The sequence below is a fragment of the Epinephelus fuscoguttatus genome, linkage group LG23 (genome assembly GCF_011397635.1).
Source record: "Epinephelus fuscoguttatus linkage group LG23, E.fuscoguttatus.final_Chr_v1".
Lineage (NCBI taxonomy): Eukaryota > Metazoa > Chordata > Actinopteri > Perciformes > Serranidae > Epinephelus > Epinephelus fuscoguttatus.
Genome location: NC_064774.1, coordinates 20,062,212 through 20,080,060, shown reverse-complemented (window position 1 = coordinate 20,080,060; position 17,849 = coordinate 20,062,212).

The following is a 17,849-nucleotide window of genomic DNA, read 5'->3' as shown; positions in this document are numbered from 1 at the left end:
ATAATTGCAATATAATTTTTTTCTACAGACATGCTAGCTGTACTGTGAGGCCAATACTGCCCTCTACAAATTATGCTTCTATATTACAAAATTGTTTTCATAATTATGTTGTGGTGTTATGTTCAGAGACAACATTACTTTGAGTTAAAACACTATTTATGTACAGTGCTGGATTCGCAGGGAGGTGGTTGGGGTGGATGCCAGACATACAAAGTGTAGGACAGTAACACCAGAATCCCAGGTTCACATCTGGACTACTGTCTGTTAACAAATGTTAAAAAAAAAGGCTAATAATAAAAATATATATATTGCTGGAGTCACTGCAAGTGGTTTGTGTATTGCGAGGTTGCCTATTTTGGCAGAAAATAGCTGAAATACATTGTCAGTGAACATATTGCTGAGACGTTAAGTATCATCATTTTTGCAACTTGCCAGATATGTTAGCTAGTTACATTTCTATTATGTTAATAGCAAACTTCATTCATTTGGCATTATATCTTCCTTTAGAAACGTATCTGCTGTTTCAAATTAGTTGTATATAAAAATAATTTCTCAAAGACAGGCTAGTTAAGCTGCGCAGAGGGGCTTTAAGCTAAATGCTAATATTAGCTTCCTAACATGCTCGCAACAACGATGCTAACAAGCTAATGCTTAGCACGTGTAACGTTTAATGTGTTAGCATGCTAACGTTGGCTAATAAACCCTAACTCCATAGTACAGTTGAAGCTAATGTCATTAGTTGTGCAGGTATTGAGTCATAAACCAAAGTATTGGTCACACAAACAAACAAATGAGTAAATAAGTAAAGTCTTTAGGGTGTTGCCACAAGAAAAGTCAGAGGATCACTGAGGCCAGTTAGCTTCAATCTCAGGACACATGAAGGTCTGCACAACATCTCATGGTAATCAGCCCAACAATTATTCAGATATTCAATTTTTGAACAAGATCCACTAGTGTGGCCAAAAATAAACTCAGTCAGTGTTCTCTGTGTCTACATTACCTCAAATATGTCTTAGGTATGTTTGTATTTCTGCAGTATCCTGTTACTTATATGCAGATAGGGATACATCTGTGACAATATTGGTCATTAATATCAGCTAATTGTTGGTCTGACTCTTGCACACAGTGTACTGAGGACAATTCCAGCTACATAAAGTAACTGTATACACTGTTTGTGCAGGAAATTGACAATATGGAGCACATTACACCCCACACACATCTGAGACACATTAATACAAGTACATTTAGGTTTATGGCCAAGCCTAATGGCTAAGCATGAGTGTGAACGAGAACACACTTCATAAAGGATCCCGCCTGTTAACAGATGCATTAAACTTCGCACACACTTCTAGTTGCTCTGCGCTCACCCCTTACATCAAGAATATGTAAGAGATTCACACTCAAATTAGTGTATTTATGTTATAATGTCAACTTTGTACCCTGCTACCCGACACTCTCAAGAGGAGTTTGATGTGAGCAGCCCAAATCTGTGACATATTTACAAATGAAAAAACATGTTTGAGACAAATACAACACCACGATTGCTTTTCATACTTCCCCACAGAGACCCGAGCCTTCAACATTCTCCTCCAACAGCCTCAATTGAGCACGAAGGATTCTTATGATGGCGGGGCATCTGTGACTCAGTGTCTAGAATAACTCTCTAAATAAAGAATAAAAGCAATCTGCTCTCGTTTCACTCAATGCACCTTTTTCCTTCCCTGTTGCCAGGGGGATGACCAAATGCATTTCATATGCAAGCTTCGCGCTTCACTGCCTCCTGAGCACAGAACCGAATCATGTTCCACTTTAAAAGATGTTAATTTTACATTTTTAATGACCGGCTGATGGCTTAAGTAAGTGAGTGCCGCTTACAAGGGAAGATTTGATGTTCTGGAAATCCTCCTCCACACACCTCCAACTCCTCATCCTGGATTAAATGATCTGTCTTGAAGAGTGAGGGACAGAGAGTCCTGTTAAAAGACAGAAAAGTCCATAAATATATTCCAAAAGAGGAAAATGTATTTATACTGAATGCAAACTACAAACAATACATTTTTGCATCACTGCTCCACACTCTACACATCATGTGTTAACGTGCTGTAGTGGAAGGAGATTCCTCAATTTCACGGCTGATTAGCCTGATGCCAGGATTATCTCCTGTTATTTTAAGGCAGATAATACAAGATTATGACTTAATGGGATCTGTGAAATCAGCTGGAACACACTCTCAAAGAAAATTCTGCAAATTGCAGTTCATGCTAGTCAAACTCCGAATTGGAGAGGTGAAACAGTTGACCACAGCTCTATATCCAAAGGGAATATTTGACGCATAAATCATCCGTGCACCACACATTAAGGGTTCACAGCTATGGGAAATTACACAGCTTTTGAGCTTGAGGTCATCAACAATTTTTGTAAACACCTTAATAGAAATTCTGCACATCCCACTCCCCAAGGGCGAGCCAGCTTCCCAGCGTTGGGAAGAAAGGTTTCAACGTGTCTCAGCTATGAGCTAAGCGGTTTATAGCACAAATTCTGCTCTCTTTTTTTAAGGTAATTAGCTTGTGCTCAATGCTGTCATATCCAGAAGTGCAGCTGCTTTTGAAAAAACAGGGCAAGAAAACAAGAGGCCAAGCCTCCCCAGGGTCAGTGCCCACCACAGCCTGGATTATGGCACCAAAGGAATCCTGGGAAGCGTGTATTGATTTGGCCTGACACTTGCTGCCACATTTAGCTTAGCCGCTGCTGACTTGCAAAGGCTTCAAGCAGTTATCTGCCATATTCTCTACTATCTTTAAAGAGCACTGAGAAATTACCTCATGCCATAGAAGATTTATCATCACATAATTAGCTCGGTGCACCTAACGGCAGATCTCTTTTGACTGCTAATACAAGCTTAAAGTTCATGTGCAGAGGACTATGCGTAATTAACTTGTTAGCATGAGCATGCTGTGACGAAACGCTGGCCTTTATAAACTGCATTTGTTTTACAGATTGTCTGGGTGCTCTGCTGTACTGCGATATCTACCGGATGCTACAGACTACACTGATACACAGTACAGAAATATTAGTCTATTGAATTAGATATGATTTCAAATGTTGCCACTCAGTTAAAAGGGCATCATCAGCGGTTATCACCGTCATAAATATGGGTTAGAAGGCTCCTGCTACACCAACTAGCAGGTTCAGAATGCCGTCACCAGCGCATTAAAATCTTGTTGGCACTGGGAGCTGTTGCGTTAGGTTTCACTTTGACTGTAGGTTAGGTTTCAGTGCAAAGACTAGATAGTAAGTTTTAGTTCATCAGGGTTTGGCTTGCAAGTACATTGTGTGATGTATGACATGTGACGGCCCCAGGGCCTCCACTAGGGTTTGGTGTTGGTGTTGTTGGTGTTTGTGTTTCAGAGTGCTGGTGGCTTGATTGGTCATGGCGATTGGAAGCAGCTGGCCACTGTCTTCAGCCCTTTAAAACCCGCCCTCCTGGGAACTTGGTGTCTCTTCTTTTTCCCCCTGGCATCGTGCTGCGTTGATTGCATTTACTTCATTCCTTAGTTTTTGTATAGTTTAGTTTTGCATTATCTTGGTTATATTGTTTATTCTTGAATTTTTGTTAAAATAAATTACTTATTTTTATGGAACTCCCCATGTGTTTCCTTATTTGTGATGGTCTTAGAGCCGGACCATGACAGACAAATGACGTAACTTACATATGCTACATGACAAACTTAAAAGAGCTCAACATTCTCAACGACCGAAACCCTGGTCCCCTGTGTTTGACCCCTCCACCGCCCTGACCAACCTCTGTTCTCAAACTTTCTTACTCTTTTATACTAGCGTTATGTCAGCCGACTTCCTCCATCACTCCCAAACAATAAACACGGCCATTTAATGCGCTGATAACAGCATTCTGAACACACTAGTTCGGTAGCAGGACCTTTCTAACCATATCTATGACCCTGATAACCACTTATACATTTAATGAAGTGATTACATTCGATCCATTTACCAATTCAAAATAAAATTAATTGTAAATGTCACTGGAAACAGCAATCAGAAGGATCTTGAAAATGTAAGTATGAATTCTTTGGAGAAATGTTACTATTCTCTTTGTGATGTTTAATTGACAGCGGCCTTCTAATGTTTATCTCATCTTTCAGCACATATTACATTTACTATTAGAACAAACCTATTAGTACATGACAAACTAATTGTACATTAGTTATACAATATATAAATCTCAACTCAAGGTCTACTTACAAGTTTCTTTGGTAATTTCGACAGCATCTCACAGTCTTCCTCTGTGTTTCAGGTGTGGGTGGCACCACAGCTTTCCATTGGCTCCTGGTCCATAACTCTGGCCCCTTGCTGTGACAAGGTTTATGTCTTTGGTCACGAGATCACAGGAAACTCCACCTGCTGAAAAACACCATCAAGATGCGGTTAAAAGCTCAGAAAAGCGAGTAAGACCTTAAAGAGACAATTCCCCCCAAAATTTACCTGTAGTGCTGTTTACCAGTCTAGATTGTTTTGTGAGTTGCCAGGTGTTGGAGATATCGGCCATATTGAGGTCTGCCTTCTCTCAAATATAATGGAACTGGATGGCACTCAGCTTGTGGCACTTCCTGTGTGGAGATACAGTTGGCAGATGTAGTTCAGTAAGAAAATAGTTCCTCAGTGAAACTGCTCACAACAAGGTCTGTGAATTATCTTGAGTAACTGGGTCATGATTTCTGGAAAGAGACATTGCTGGTGAGGTTTGCAAATATATTTTTTGGGGTCTTTGAGCACCACAAGCCAAGTGCCATCTCGTTCCATTATTAACTCACACCAAAACAATCCAGGCTGATAAATAGAACTACAAGCAAGAGGATAAAATATGTCCCTAGCATAAAGCCCAACTGTTGATTTTGCCAGCCATGTCATGCTAGCATAAACTTCTGCTAACGCTGTGGCTTCACCTTTACCCAGTAAGTATTTAATCAAGGCACTACCATATGTCTGTATAGTGGAAAGGAGACATATGGTGCTTCTATTGGATTAACAGTAGTATTAGATACATGCCGAGGAGCATCTTCAAAACATGGAGCAAAGATCTGGATTCACCAATGAGGGAGATTAAAAGAAACAAAGGCTTACAAGAAACAAATATGCAGCTGTCCATCTACAGCCATACAGGAAATGTCATAGTACAGAAACTGTCAGCTCAAGATTACGTGTTGCACAAGCAGATGCCTTTAAGCCTCGCACTCTTGTAAGATTGTGTTTGTAATGTTTAGTGTATTTCTGTCCAGTGTCATGAGCTAATTTGACTCCTCACATGCCCAGTGTTCACATTTCTACTCAGCTGTAAACATCTCATCACCCAGTGTTGTTGCTCTGCAAGATTCTGGGCAACTACTATGTCCAAAGAGCAACCCTTGGCAAATATTCGCCTTGAATCATCCAACGCTTTACCCTTTGGAGCACCCATTGGCTTTCAGTGGCCAAACGCCATCTTATTTTATTCACGTTACGGCCCCTCTGCACCCTTTAGTCTGGCACTCTCTTGGAGCAATAGTATAAGTCTCACCCCTTCTCCTCTCTACAACTGTCGGCCAGATCTGATTCCTCTTCTTTATCGTAATGTTTTCCATTTAATTTAATTCTCTGAGTAACAGTTGTAACATCATAAGGCATCTTCTTCTGCGTCTCTGTCAGCTACAAACGCAGTTGTGGGAGCGCGCTGGATGAAATGGGCAAAGACAGCTTCACAGTCGCCAGGGGTGTTATTCTAAGATCAGGCTGGAATCAGAAGTTTTGTCGGTTTCAGTTAACCAGGGCGCTGCTAAATGGCTTAAGCCAAGCATCAGTGCACCCAGCGAAGGCTCTGAGATATTGCTGCATGACAGCTAAAGTAGCTGGGTGCATCACGGACATGTACCCAGCCTAAAGAGCCCTCGGGCTTTCTCTTCTTCATGACTGACTTTTAAGTGTTTTATCCCTGGGACACAGCGATAATGTGCATTAAGATCAAGAACACTTATTTCAATTGTGCTTTATGTTTTATTCTGGCCTTAAATTCGGTAGTGTCTAGACTGTGCTTTGCTGAGAATAGCTCACACGGGATGATCCCATGACAGTAAGTATGTGAACATTAGTCTTCACTGTTATGTTGCCAAGAAGAAATGTTGTTTAAACTGATATAAAATGGCACGAGCAAAGCATTAAGATTTCCTTCTATAAAGATCTTTAACAGCATGAATATATACATTATAGACAGGAGTTATCCCTCAGTCTCCCTCTACAGATATGTATATACATATATTCCTCTTCTTTTCAACAAATCCCTTAAAAACACCAAAACCAACGATGCATCAATTCTTCAACAGCTTTCAAAAAAGGTTAAATCATTCCCTAAAATAACAGGGAACTCTAGTTTACTGAAACTGAAGTAAATGGCGCATTTGTTCAGGACTACTTTCAGTGATGGTTGTCATGCTCTAATGAGTATTTACAGCAGCAGGACACTGTGTGTGGAGTCTTCTCAAAATAAACCGTGGTGCCCATGTTTATTGTAATGCAGGAACATGTCACACAGTGTAACAGTGTGGCTCACTGATGTGCTTTTAATAGTTTTGGAGAACAATGGAGCTCTGTGGCACAGAGGAATAAGCATCTGTCGAGGTTTGGCTACACAGACAACACTTGTTCGTGGATCAATCATTGTTGGTTTTTGGTGTTTTCATTTGATTTGTTGATGATAAGAAGAAGAATTACCACCCTACGGTTGTATGCCACCCCACGCTAGTCAAGTTGCAGCTTACATCTACATCTGTCGAGACTCATATGAAGCAATGTCAGCTGACAATGATTCAAATATGGATGTTGCTGCAAAGAAGCCACAAATACGAAAAAGAGAAAGCTTTACACGCATCTTCAATGCAGCAGCACAGAAGATCTATACAATCAGCTCAGTTTCAAGGTGGGCACCCAAGACTAGTGTCACCAATTCAGTATCTGACCAAAGAGTGTTTTTGCAGAACATTATGATGTCACAGCGTTTATCTCATTAGACATTTGTGTGAAATTTTGTCACAATCAGCATAAATTTATGAGTTATGGCCCAAAAACACATTTAGTGATGTCACAGTTGCCTCAACCTATGACCACCAACAACTAATCAGTTCATTCTTGAGTCCAAGTGAACGTTTGTGCCATATTTGAGGAATTTTTCCCATGGCCCTCTTGAGATATTGCATCTGAGATAACGGGACAGATGAACAACCCTAGCACATTATGCCTCTGGCCACGGCTGTCGCTGTTGTGCAGGCATAAAAATGAACACCGCCAAAGTTATCCATTAAATCAATTTCTTCTGGAAGACATGAAATATGCTCACAAATGCTGTTGATTCTCAACAACCATTAGGAAAATAAAACTTGTGACAAGAGATACTATTAAAGATGGAAAACATACTTTTTGCAAACAGAAAACGCACTGCAACAGTGCTAAAGCTATGCAGCACAACATCAATCACCATCCTGTGGAAACCACTAAAAGGCTGTCTTGTAAATTTAGGACCACTGCACTACTCTAGAGCCTGGTCCTGTAAAATAACAAACACCAACAACTAAAATGTGCAATACATACCATATAAACCTTAACAACAATCACGAGTAAAACCTACTCAGGCTATGAAACTGGCATATACTGTATTGTGAAAGGTTGTGGAAGCTCACTCGTTGGTGTAATGGTGGCTTGTTAAGTTTTTTTAATATCATGACTTTTTGAATTCACCTGAATTTGTCACTTCTGCAGTGTGAGCATGCTACAAACTCAAAACCTACACAGTGAGTAAGTAGTGAGGAGACTGGGCTGCCCCATCCCCTCCCACAGTGCTGGGAGCCCTCACACACACGAACACTAACGATGACACCAATTAAACTCCGTGAGGGTTAGAAGAGGGAATAAACTGCAAGGCTGGGCTGAAAACACTGAACAACCATTCAGTAATATTCTCAAAATGACAGTAAGATACACACAAAAACATCCAAGATCATTTTAAAGTCTTTCAAATGACTGAGTTCGAGGCCCAAAGCTCAGAACAGACAGTATTTCAAAGCAGTGTAACACAACACCTGATAATGTGCCAAAATATTCCTACTCTCTGACACAATGAATTTAACTCCACGTAGGAAGCCCATTTGTTAATATTCATACATTCATGGAAAAGCTCCAGGTGCTGTCATTACCTAAACACCACTCCCTCAATCCTCATCAATGCCACAGCCTGGGAGTCTTCTCAGCATGTGATTTCAAATCTCATCAGAGCAGCACATTGTTGGATGCTTACTCTGCTGGAAAATACTGACAACATTTGTCTTGTGGCCACTTTGTTCCATGCAGCTTTACACCAAACCAGACTTGAGTTATTTGCATCAAAACACTTAACAAACAACTGAGCAACTACAGAGCCATGTGCTCATGGAGGCACATTTCTAACAGGATAAAGATTCAACCTGAACAGAGCATGATACTGAAACATGACCAAGCTGTTCAAATTATAACATAAATACAACATAATCTTACCTGGGATGTCCCAAAGTAACACTTTTTTTTTTTTTTTTTTTCTTAGAAGGAAAAGGTTTAAAGAGCCCAAGAGATTTACACTTCAACATCCTGGGAAGTTGCTGCTTCCTGGGTAGTGTCATGCCCAGGTGGGCGTAATCAGGAACTGCAACCAGTCAACACATTACACCCCTCTGACCTCACAGCTCAGTGTCATGTCCTGCCTTGAAATCCTGTTTTAACAAAATAAATAAATAAAAAATCTGGTATTATCCAAAGTGATGGTGTTTCTATGGCATTTAAATTCATATTTGGATTTTTATTCAGTAAAGTCACACACACAAAAAAAAAACAATGCAAATGTTTCCTGGTAAAATTACGTATTTTTAAATTCAGATGTGAAAATGTCTTACAGTCAGGAAAATGTTCAAATTTTTGTTCATTTGCATTATTCATATTTTGTCTGATCATGGCTCTGTCCAGTAGTTGCCAGAGAGCATCTGTATTGTGGGAACTTGGTCTGTTTCTATTCACTCTAGAAGAATTAAATAAGACAACATGGTGATTTCAGACCTTGCAATAAATCATTGTATGGGCTCAGATGAACCATAACTAATAAATCATCCTGTCTAATATGAATACATGTTGTTTGTTATTGTTCGTTAAGCTAGAAACACAGAGTTTAGTACTGTTCATGCACCACAATACACAGAGTCTGATGCAACCAATCACTGTGCTATTCAAAACAAATACATGCTCATTTGTTGTTGTAGAAAATCGTGATGCAAGATATTGGATTTTTTGCTGATATTTGAATTGTCGATATATCCACTATTTTCCCCCAACTTATTTTAGTGGTCATCAAGTCTTTTTTGTAGTGGAATTAAAGACATATTATGCATACACACTCTTATCGTGATGGCCCACGAGCAGATGAAGACATGAATTAGAATGCTTTTCAATGTATGTAATATTCATTCATTGTGCAAAATAAGAAAAAAACATGTTCGATCCTGAGAGTTCATTTTAAAGCTGATATTGGCTGATACTGATGGTGTGCTGATATCATCACACACCCCCAGTAGAAAACCATTTTGGCCCAGACTGAAATATCTCAACAACTATTGGATGGATTGCCATGGAATGTGGCCCACACATTCATGTCCCCCTCAGGACTATTTGTCATAACTCTGATGATCTCTCTCTGATTTTTCATTTAGCCTCACCATCCAGTCAAAATGTAACATTTTTCATATGTACACACCTCCAATTCTAAAGACATTTCCATTAGACTCAGCTGTACTTGGTGTTTAGCGCTAATTAGCAAATATTTAAATGCTAACAGGCCCAACCAAATCAGAGAATTTGGTAAATAATACCTGCTAAATATCCACATTGTGAGCATGTTAGCATGCTCATTTTGGCATTTAGCTCAAATCACCACTGTTCCTTAGTGCAGCCCCGTAGAGCTGTTAACATGGCTAAAAGACATGTTGCACACAAATAAATGAGGGAAGTTTTCAACTTTGCTAACCATTTCTTCCCGAACATTCTTTGCTACAACTATCACAATGGTTTGAAAAGGCTCACTGTTAGAAGTTCACTGCAAAATTAACAATAAATATTTCCCTGTTACCTGTGGTGCTATTCATCAATGTAAATTGTTTTGGTGTGAGTTGCCAAGTGTTGGCGATATTGGCCGTAGAGATGTCTGCCCTCTCATTAATATACTGGAACTAGATGGCACTCGGCTTGTGGTGCTCAAAGCGACAAAAAAATAAAAGAAATAAATAAGAAACTGAAAAACTCAACAACAATGTCTCTTTCCGAAAATCATGACCTGGTTACTGAAGATAATCCACAGACCTTGTTGTGAACAGTTAAATGTAGGAATTATTATTTATTTTCTCCCGAACAACTTTTACCAACCATATCACTCCGCAGAAGGAAGCGTGCATCTACTCACCTTGCACCACTGAGCTAGCTAATGTTACAGCTAAGCCACTGACATTCAAATCTTGCATTGTAACGAGGACAAGCCTCTCATCCATGAGTTGATGCATGCGTCCTTCTGCGTAGTAATATGGTTGGCGGGTGTAGTTCGATAGAAAGGAAATAGTTCCTACATGAAACTGTACACAACAAGGTCTGTGGATTATCTTGTGTATCTGGGTCATGATTTCATGTTGGGTTTACCAAATGTACTTTTTGGCATTTTGAGCACCACAACTCACACCAAAACAATCTAGACTGATAAATCGCACTACAGGTAAGAGGACAAATCAGTATTTTTGATTTTGGGGTGAACTGTCTCTTTAATAGACATGCTAAATCTGTGCTGCCCTACTCCACCGAGCGAAGGCCTCACACTTGACAAGGACTGAACAAGCAGATGCCATCTCCATACAGATCTCCCCTTTGAACTCCCAGTGTAAGAGAGTATCAGAGCGTTGCTGCGATAAATCAAAACAAATGAACACAATCAAACTCAGGAGGAACATGTCAACAGACATGGAGCCTGTGTGGCCTTGTTGTACAGTGACCTCTGACCGTCACGCTGAAGGAGAAACCCCAAATATACCAACAGAACAACACAACAAAGAAACTCCAATCCTCAGCGTACCTCCCAAGTTCATAAACACCAGCGGTCGTCAATCAACCCGAACGCAGCCTCTTATTTTCAAAAGGAAGTGACTTTCATAAACGAGCAGCTGTATTTTCTATTGTTACATTCTGTTGTGGTTGGGGATCCCAACACTATTAAAGTGGAATCACCTTAACCCAGTTGGACCAGCTTTTGTCATAGCTGAGGGGTTTTCTACAAGAATGATTGGTGGGGTTTTGTATACACTCACGCTCGACTGGGCGCATTATCTTTGCTTCACGTGTTTCCCCCCCGAGTTTGTTCAGGGTCTGTAACAAAGAAAGTGGCTTATTATCACCCACCGGAGGAGTTGTCTGCACATGTATGATTCAGTAATTGCTGCCGCTTAACAAGCAGACTGAATTGGACTTGACATTGAGCCATTATTAGGAAATGAAATGCTGTTTTTACAATTATGGGAGCTTGGCAGGGCCCAGTGAATCTCCCCTGTAAGGATCGTAGGAAGAGAATCCAGTTAAATCCACAAAGATGCAGAGGTACTGTGTGAAGTTTGAGAGTATATTTGATGAGCAGTAAATCTGTGTGAAATATATAAATAAAAGGAGATTATGAGATGTTTTCTTCCAGTGACATTAAGTGGATTTTTTTTTGTGTGTGGAAGAGGTGTCACTGTTAGTCAAACCAGTCTGATTCCTACTGCTTTGTTTCATCACTGTTAACTTTCTAAGAATCAGTGACAGCATTAGTGCAACTCTCTCCTTATGAGCCACTTCTAACTTCTCTAAAATATACACCTGTTGCAGGGAATCAGTTCTAGTGGAAACAAACATAAAGACACGGCCTCAACGTTACAGCAAAACAAATCAGAATTAGGTCTACATGGAGATTTCCACAAAGCAAACTGGTGTTTTGTCCTCAAACAGCAAAATAACAAGCATATATCAAACAATTTGTACACCCACTTTGTTAGCGCCTAAGACAAAATACCCATCAAAAAATATAAATTACATTTTCTCATGGCCTACTATGTGCAATCTGTATTTTTATACTGTTAACAAGAAATACAATTTGATTTAGAAATCATGTGCTGCATCTTTAATACTCCTCCCCACAGGAACACACTCAACCAGGGAGACTGTATACTGTAATGGTGCAGAGTAACTCCCCATACTAAGTGTGTTCTTCTAGTTACAACTTTGCATTTGAAGTGCTGTTGTCGAAAGGCAGGAAAACACTTTTGCAGTGTACTGTTTGCATGGAGCGACTGAATCTGCACTTTATACTTTCTCTCTGCATCTCTCAAGTTGGTTTATCTTGCGACACCCTGACTAACAGTTTGGAAACCACTGCTCTATGGCATGTTTATGCATAATGACACAATTCTTCTATAATACGTAGAGAGTAAGTGGGGCAGAGGTGATGTACAAAAACAAAAACATCGCTAGCTGATGGAATATGCCACCAAGATGCACCTTTTTGTTTATTTTGCAACCTAATTCCCAGAAAAAAAATGCTGGCATCGTATGTTTCTGCAGATACGTTAAATTTGTATGTTATTATGTTCAAGATATGCTGAACCTTGCGTTTCTGTGTGTTTCAACAACCCTGTAGCTAACAGTGGTTAGGTTAGGCTAAAACACTTCTTGGATATGGTTGGAAAAGATCATGTATTGGCTTAACATACCCTGTTTTTGGGTGGAAACACAGCACTGTCTCTGTAAAACACAAGTACTTAGTGTGGCACTACCTCAGTGGAAAAACTGCAACAGGTTGCTGAAACCCAACCACTTTTGTTGTTTGTTGGTCTCAAACATCCGTCTGCAGCTTGGCAGATGTCTTGCCCTATTTGTCACGCCATGCTCCATCCACTCCACCTCCCAATCAAAAAGTCAGCTCCTATACTACCTCGGTTCATAAACGTTGATATGAAGTATAAAATGTGCTGCAAATGTTACATATCTGTGGTTTGCAGAAACAAACGATGCCAAGTTTTTCTTCTGGCAACTGAGATGCTTTGCCAAGCCTCTGAATTACTACTTCAAGTGATTTTGTATTTTTTGTATGCATAGAAGAAGCCACATTAAAAACAATCAGCATCATGTAAATTTACAGTAAAACTACTGTGGATTTGTCATGCACAGTATAATCTAATGTTTCTTTCTTTTTTTATGACTTTCCTTATCTTTTGTACAGCATATTGTCCTCTCTGTCTCTTCTATCTCCTTCTTTCCCATTTTCTTCCTCCTTTAAAGCAATTTGTAACTTCTGTTCATCACAATATATAAATACAGTTGCTGATTCAAACTGTGATAAATCATCCAATAGTAGTTACAAATATTGGAAAGCAGGTAAAAAGTCGGAACATGACAGTTTCAGAAATGTAATCCTTGCCAGCACACTTGCCATTCATACACTAAAATCACCTCATAAGAGTGTTAAAAAATGAATGAAATAAGTGTAACCCCCTGCTGTGATGCTGGCACCTGGTGGCACTATACTCACATGGTGGACTGAGCGTTCATAAATAGTCATAGTTACAAACTGATCGCGAGTAGGGACATAAGCGTATTAAAGCTCCTTTGAGAACAGCTTCACTGAACTGAAATGAGGCGTTACTTACCTACTTGCCAGCAGCTTGACGCTAATACAACATGGCAGCTCAGGGCGGCTCTACGCTACTTTCTCAGCCTCACCAAGTAATTGGTGACCCAGCACCCCACCTGACATGGGCAGCAGGAGGAACCGGTCCCAGAAAAGCAAGCGGGGTCAATCCTACATGGGATTGTCATATGTGTTAGCTGGAAAAGCACAAGACTAGTAAAAGCAGTCATTCATACAGAGTGTGGCGCAGGTCAGACTGACACAGTGTTTGGTTTGGACTTCAGTCCCATCATTCTGTTCGTTCTGAGGGACGGGTCATGGTGGCATTAATGTCAAGTTTCAACATTCCTTAAAGAAGCAAATTTGAGTAGAAACGAAGCAACCTTTTCTTAGCTAACTGACACTTACTGAACCTGCACCCGAAACAAGTTTTCAGTTAAAATTTCAAGAAGTTACTAAAAAATTCACCTGTGAGATTCTTCCAGAGCACACATTAGTGTCAGATATCTTTAGACGTGCACGTGATGTACAGCCAGATGTATGCTCACAGCATTAGACAGCTCATCATATATTCATTTGATTCCTGAGTGCATTTGCGACACTGAGCCATATGGCTTTTAAATCATGAGCAAACCCAGTTTGTTCCTTTCATGTAATGTAATTAAATGTAATCTGTGAGGACTGAATCATTGTGCACAAACTGCAGCAAGACATTTACATTTGGTGTCAAGCAAACAAAAGCAACAAACAAGAAGAAACTGAGCAAAACATTGTTAAGTAACCCTTAAAGTGAGCGAATGATTTGCAGATCCTTAATGCAAAGAAAATGCTGGAAATCAATGTCCCTAAATTTGTAATTTTAGCCCTTTTAATTACTCCTCACACACTTTAATCACTATATTTGACCAAATTCCTAAATATCAAATTTAAGATTATTGCTACTATTTACATACAGAGATTGTGGTATTTAATCTATAATGTGAATATAATGACTAAGTGCAGTAAAGGCAAATCAGCATCCCAGGTCGTCGAATACCGATGAACTGTCTTGCCCCATGGTGTCTCTTAGCAACACACAGCTGAAACACATTGTAGCACATGGTTCATGTTGTGAAATGGTCGCAGTAAGGTTTGAGCAACAAAGCAACTTGGTTAAGTGCAAGTATTTAGTAAGTAAGTAGTTCAAGTATTTAACTTGAGGTAAATATAACACGTGTCTGATGTCAGTGCGCAATGACCGTATGTATAGCGTTACATTAAAACCACACTGAATTTTGGTTTCACATGGGACATAGGTGCGTAAGTGACATAATGTTACGTTAAAACAACACTGACTTCTGGTTTCACACTGGACACAAGCTGCAGTCTCATGGATGAAAGTCTGGTTTTGTCTGATCTACCCAACGCCCCGCTCTTCCACCCTACACCAACTTTCTTGCTCTTTATACTACGTCAGTTGATGTCAGCGTCAAGTACTGCTGCCGATGAGTTTACAGTGTAATTAGTTACAAGCCCTGTGCATCTCATGAAGTCACTATGTTGGGGAGGGGAATTGATTATTTACCGAAGTATGTCTGACTTCGCTACAGTAGGCCTGTTGGTATTTAACCCTTTTCCGGTTGATCAATTACGTCACAGACCAAACAGCTAGCAGCAAACTGGTACCATGGTGGACAACTTTACAGCTCTGTACATTTCGTCCGTCCAAAAATGCAAGGCTCTGGATGTAGATTTTGCCATCTTGTTACTCACTCCTTCCTCTTCTGTTGCGCGTTTAATTCTTTCAAATTCCGGGTCAAAGCCTGAGGTGGAAACTGTGGAGCATGTGCAGAATGCCTCGGCCAGTTTGGGTCTGATTGACAAGTAGGAGTAATTCGACTCCCAATCCATTATCTGGGGATATTAACCCAACTTTGAGAAATTCAATTTAGTACGATTTCAGTTAGACTAACATGTTTACATGTTTTTAAAAATCCAGTTTTAGTAGGACAAACACAATAAATCAATTTTCTCTAATTTCATGTAAATGTACTGATAAAGACGCCAATGGGTGCCTCCGGCGTCAATATCACACGCCATAGGGTGTGACAACGTGGTGCTATTTGATGAGAATGGTGAAGGCAAATAGCAAAACAGTCCAGTATGTTCAAGAAAATTACGTCACTTTACTGTAATGTAGCCTAGAAAACCAGGTAAAGCCAAGACTTTTCCCCATCTGGACTCTACCTGCACCACATTTTCAACTTGAAACTACACCTCATTAATTCCCACCTGTAAAAATGACCTCCTCTGCAGATGGAGTGGCTTTGTTGTCATAGAGATGGGGTGAGGAGACAGAGGTTACTCTCCCCTTACATACAACCACCTGTTACCACATGAACAATATTCCAAACATTGGTCATATGATAACAAACTGTCCTATCTCCATGACAACTAAGCACCTCCATCAGCTGAGGAAGGCAACAAGATATGTCTCAAAGGACGTACCTTTATAATATTACCTCCATTACTATAGAATGAACAGTAGCCTGCACAGTAGCCTATATAAAGCCTATATCATGAATTCCAGATTTTAAAACATACTTCATGTTGAAAAAGACTTAGTTGATGTCATCTGACAGTCTCCCCACAGAAGATTGTGTGTACAGTATCTTCCAGCTAGATAGGTCTCTCCTCTGCTGTTTGGCTGAGCGGTTTTGATGCCAAATCATGTGTTTGTGTTTTGTAAATCCCCCCGAGAAGCCTGGTATTTTTTTTCACTGACTTGTCATGGGTCAACTAGTTCACTGAGCAGACTTTTCTCTATGATTCTGTAACAGTATTCCTCGACCTTTGTGTGGGGGCAATTTGCTTTTCCCATGCTTCTTTCATGACCTTACAGAAGAAGCTGTTTTGTTTATAAGATTTGGGACCTCACTGGACCCTGGGGCTGCTAATGCTCTTGCACACTTTACTCAGTTTTGTACTACTTTGCATTGTGGCGTATTGTGTCCACTTGGCTTTCTTGAGGTGAATTTATGTTGTTGTGTTGGTTGTTTTTTAGCTGCGTGTGACAAATTTGGCTTAGCTCTTCTTGTACTCTCAATTCTCTGATGCAGTTCCTCCAGTCCAGATGCAGTATTATGTCAGTTTAATGCTAATGCCTTGACTTAGTGCTTACCTTGCTACCTTCCTTTTATTTAATTCCTTCCTTCCTTGTCTGTCATTATTGTATAGATTTCATGGATTTAAGGCTATAGGTGTATCACAGGAATTTATACAAGTGGAAACATGCTAGATCAGCTTTCCATGGCAGGAACTATTCAAGCCATAAATAAGCTCACCTATAAAGCTGACAACTGGAAATATACGGAAACATAAATTAGATTTAAGTTTGCAAAACATCCTTCATGCTTAGGTGTGTGGGGTGGATGTGTAATTATATATTGATAACAGTTTCCGTGATTGTATTGGATTAATCAGGTCATGAGGGGATTTATGTTGTGTGCAGGTGTATTGACTTTAAAGGGAGTTTTTAAAGTCTGTAGGTTAGATCTGTGGTTCCTTTACGAGAAAGCATAAGACAAAGCAAAGGGGTTGCAAGACAAATAATAGGACTGGAAATGAGACGAAACATAATTGTGTTGCACACAGTTTTTTCTTTGCTTGCTTTTTGTGGAACAACTGAATGCTTTTACCTCTTCAAGTCTATAAAAAAAAAATAAGGTGAAGCCATATGACGTGTCACATGTAATTAGGATTCAAGTATACAGTACTTCATTTTAAAGGGTCAAACATTTTCAAATTTGTTCTAACAGTGTTGCAGTACTCAAGATTGGTCTTGGTCTTGAGACACTTATTGAAGGTCTTGGTCTCGCCTCGAACTAGACCTCATTTTTACTCGGTCTTGTCCCTGTCTCAGACATTGAAGACTTACGATTTTAGTTCAAGATCGGTCTAGATCATTACTGGGGCGATATCACATAATAGCCTGTACAAAAAAAGGAGTGCTGAATATAGATGAAGTTAGAAAACAAAGAAAATCTCCAACACATAAAACTGAACTCTGATGATTTTATCAAGACATTTCTCATAGTACACTAATACATACACA